Source organism: Mytilus californianus, unplaced genomic scaffold, assembly GCF_021869535.1.
Source record: "Mytilus californianus isolate M0D057914Y unplaced genomic scaffold, xbMytCali1.0.p SCAF_1, whole genome shotgun sequence".
In the NCBI taxonomy this organism is placed as follows: Eukaryota; Metazoa; Mollusca; class Bivalvia; order Mytilida; family Mytilidae; genus Mytilus; species Mytilus californianus.
This window is the reverse complement of record NW_026262581.1, coordinates 1,020,594-1,025,669: the sequence shown is the minus strand read 5'-3', so window position 1 is coordinate 1,025,669 and position 5,076 is coordinate 1,020,594.

The window sequence follows — 5,076 nt, the reverse complement described above, 5'->3', positions numbered from 1 at the left end:
AAAAAATATGGAAGTAAAATCAATAGACCATAACGTATTTACAAAATTGTTGCTAATAAAAACAAACACATTATAAACCTACCAGTAGTTACTACAAAAAAACTCATCAAATATACAAGTCCTATACTTGTGTATGGCAGTCGCACGTTTCTACAGAAGACTCACCAGTGACGACAAAACAAAACGGTTGAAAGACCAAATTAAATACCAAGTCGCAGAGCATTTTCATCGACCCAGTGGTTATAATAATTCATCAAGGACATATAAGGCTTATAATTTTGAACACCAGACTCGAGTTCCGCCTTAATAAGAAATATCAGTGATGCGCGAATCAAAACGGTTGAAAGGCAATATAAAATATAAAATTGACGGGCATCAAAACCCCTAAAATTCCCTAAAGCCGAGCCCAAAATATCTACGGCAATCTATATCTGGGGTAAGAAAAAAAACTGAGGGTTTCGAAAAATCCAATATTTCATTATCAGTAAATTAAGAGACAAATAAGCATATCAATGATATGTCTCGTCAATACACGGATATATGGATAATTAGACTGATGATACCTTTGGAGAAGAAATGTCCACCAGCAGTGACATTTACCCAGTGGTAAAAGATAACAGTTTGATAATTTGGTACGCCATACGTGCGTTTCATCTATATAACACACATCAGTGACGCTCGAATTACTATTGTTGAAAGGCAAAATCAAATCCAAAGTTGAAGGACATTTAAAACAGAAAATTCCCGAAAAGCTGCGCCAAAACAGTTCTATGGCAATCTTTACCTGATGAAGGATAAAACTTGGTGTTTCATATCCTTCGTTCTTTTATAAACAGTTAATTTACAGAAAAATGAGTCTGTTAATGATATTTCATGTCAACAAAAAAAATGTTGACTATTGGGCTGATGATACCGTCGCATACGAAACGCGAGCAATGACATTGACCCAGTGGTTGTGAAAAATTATAAAATACAACCGGTATACAATTTGGTACAGCTGGCGTACCAAATTGTATACCAGTTATATTTTACGTCTATATAAAACTCATCAATGACGCTCGAATTAGAACAGTTGAAAAATACTTCAAATACGAAGTTGAAGAACATTAATTACTAACCACAAAAAAAAAAAAAACTGAGCCAAATAAGTAGAAATACCATAGAGTTTCAAATAACTCAATATTTTATCAACAGCAAATTTACAAGAAAGAACTTATTAGTGATGTTTCATGTCAACACAACAGTGGATATAAAAACTCATAAAAGATACCAGTAGCTTGTTTCATTTTCATAAGACTCATAAGTGACAACAAAGACAAGGAATAACTGAGCAGAACCAATTTGTTAAAATGTGTTGTTTTACATGACCGTTGTTATATATTTCTAATAAAAAGACACGTGCACGTAACTCGACGTACGTTTAAAGAAACATAAAGGCTACTTATAGAAACAACATAATGTGTTCAGCTAAATAAAGGCAACAGTAGTATACCGCTGTTCGAAAACTCATCAATCGATAGAGATAAAAACAAATCCGGGTTACAAACTAAAACTGAGGGAAACGCATCAAATATAAGAGGAGAACAACGACACAACAAAAACACAGCATTAAAATGTAACACACACAGAAAACGAACTGTAATATAACAATGGCCATTTTCCTGACTTGGTACAGGACATTTTAAGAAAAAAAATGGTGGGTTGAACCTGGTTTTGTGGCATGCCACACCTCCCGCTTTGATGGCAACGACAAACACAACACCAAAACGACAACATCACATGACAGGACCACAATACAAATAAATGGGAGAACATATAGGACAAAGAAACACACGAATACTAGCTAACAAAAGGTACTAGGCTTAAAATTCAATACGCCAGACGTGCGTCTCGTCCACACAAGACCAACCAGTGACGCTCAGATGAAAAAAGTTTGAAAGCAAAAACAAGTACAAACCTGAAGAGCACCGAGGACCAAAACTTCCAAAAAGTTGCGCCTAACACGGCCAGGGTTTTCTGCCTGGGACAAGAACATCCTTATTATTTAGAATAATTTATAATTTTGCAAACAGTAAATTTTATAAAATGACTATATAATAGATATACATGATAAAACCAAAGTGGGGACTAACTACAGAATAAAAACGGATACATTACATAAAACAACTTAATCCAACACATAAAAAATACATAGCCGAGTTAGTCAAAGCCTCAACTCACAAAGTGACGTCATATTTGAAATTCTAAAAAAAAACACAAAGTGACGTCACATTTGAATTTGTAAAAATTTTTCTCCAAAATAAGATAGGATTACCATTCCACAAAACCAGTATTTCCTTAAGGATGCAGAACTTGTACTTCGTCAAGTTCTTAAGTATTGTACCTCGCAATCAAAGTAACCGTACCATTTTTTTATTATAATAATTGAAATTAAATAGTTATCATAAAACAATTCATAATGAAGAAGACACGATAATAAAAAAAAAACTTTCATAAATTGTATTAAAATCCCTTTTTCAATCCGACACGCGACATACAAACGTCAGAGTTAACAACAACAAACAAAAGACGTTCAGAGGAAATTATTAGGCCTCAAAAGATGACCAAGTGACCACGTTGTATATATAGTAAGATCCAAATTAAACAACAAGTTATTAATAAGTTCAACAAACATAAATGTCACCAAATTCTGAATCTAGAATCGAGACACACCACCTGATATATCGATATCAGCCAAATTAAACTAGTACATTATTGTGAGTAGGCAGCAAGACAAAGCTACAGTGAAAGGAATACACTTTTCTTTAAAACAACTACGAACACTACTGTATAGATAAATATATTCTCTAAATAAATTGTATTTTAGAAGATGTGCTCGATTAGGGATTGTAGTGTGTTGTTTTTGCATAACGGATTTGACAGTTTAAAATTCTAAACGATTCCAATTCAAATTAAGTTTCTATGCAATATCTATTATATCCATCGAAGTATCTTAACTTACGTTACTTTATCCTTTTTACTAGTATTCATATACAACACAGCATCTCTTATACAATTTATAGGTGTCACCGAACTCGTTTAGACTGCATTTTGCAATATAGCGTAGTTAGAAACATACAAAAAATAAGAAACATTTAATGTTTGCCTTAACGTTAATGTTTTGTAATGCTGTGCAGATTATCACGACTATGTGTACGCCAAAATATAAGTTTCGACATGATACAAATGTAGGTACATAAGCTAAACAATATGTAGTTTGAATATAAAGTATATATCATTTACAAGCAAATAATACCTAGTAATTTGTCTGTAGGAAAACAGTGTTCATGGAAGAAACACATACATGGATATCTAAAACATATGAAACATGAAAATGATTTCATACGAAATCGTGCCTTTCACATGATAACATTATTTGTTCAGTTAGATACAAAATCCGGGTCATTATTTTTAAAAACATTTTCAAAGTATCAAATCTGGTACTGGATGGACCAACGGACGGATATACTGAATAGAAAATGCTATATACCCTATTATCATAGGGTTTGCATACAACGAAACTGCAATGAAATATTCCATGCATGTCTGTTTTTAGAATAGGTTCTCAAGTCAAAATTTCTTTAAGAAAACAAACAGTGGGCCATGACGTTAGAGTAAAGATGACGACTCTTTTTAAAAACAATGCATCATTTTAAGCGAAAACATTGAAGACAATAACTGATCTGCGTAAGGTTCTATTTTAATTTTCGATCTTGAAGATGCATTCTCATTTATTAAATTTTATAATATTCTACGGAAAGATGAAACGTACTATATGAGTTAGTAAATGCAATACTCATGTTATTTATCATAATTTCTGCCAATAACACAAATTATAGAAATTTGAGTGTGTTTGAAACCTCTTTTTTCAAAGGTGAATTATAAAACAAAAATTATCTAGCTTCAGATTTCATTATTGTTTTTTTTTTTTTTTTTTTAGCCTAAACGTTGATGAAGTCTCTTTAAAATTTGCAATTTAAATACAACTAATCATTTGGGCTACGTGAAATTACCAAGTAATAACTACAAGCCAGTGGATTAGTTATTCACTCAAAATGATGTTGCTAATTAAGATCATCCAACTTGTAACAATAAACAATTAAAATATCTTCAATAGCAGATCGGATTAATTCTGAAATAAAATCTATTCCAACAAAATATGTTTATTTAACTACAATGTAGCAAATAATTCACGCAGTCTACCCTTACCTTCGTCATGAGTCAATACATTAGGCCAAGATACGTTCAGTTATGTTGGTTATGTCGAGTAAACTCATATTTATGGAAATCTCGAGCAGGCAATAAAAAAAAAGACATTCTCTTTTTTTGGTCTTTCTGCCTTTCCGTGGAAAGGCCTTTTGATGTTGTTCTGATTATTAGGTCTTCCGACTGTTCCGTTGCAAAACCTTTTATCGCCGCGATATTTTGCTAACGTTTTGCACGATAATTTAGTGGTCAACTTAACTGTTATACTTTGCGCATATAAGGACCAAGTTTGAAGATTTAATTCATCACAACGTTAAAATGCTTCCATGCCAAGGTTGGACACTGCTATTCGAGTGTCCCAAAAAGAACTGAAAATGTTAACCAGAGCACAATTTCGCAACTTTGGAACAGATACCAGCAGACTGGCTGTACTAAGGAACGTCCAAGGAGAGGACGATCTCGCCTAACAGCCCATGGACAAGATTGCTACATCCGGCTATTTAATCTACGTAATTGATCCGTTCCCGCAACAGCCACTGCAGTTGGTATACCAGGATTGAGAAGAATCAGCTCACAAACAGTCCACAATCGACTGCGACAGCATGGCTTTAGACCCAGAAGGCCGTATTTTGTACCCGTTTTGAGGAGGTTACACAGACGGAATAGAGTCCGATGGTGCAACAGATTGAGGGGCTGGACATTCCTCAACTGGCGTAGAATCTGTTTCAGTGATGAGTCTTGTTTTATGTTTCAGAAACGTAATAGAGGAACTCGAGTCTACTGGCGCATGAATGAACGTTTTGCTTACTCGTGTGTCCAAGAAGTGTACAG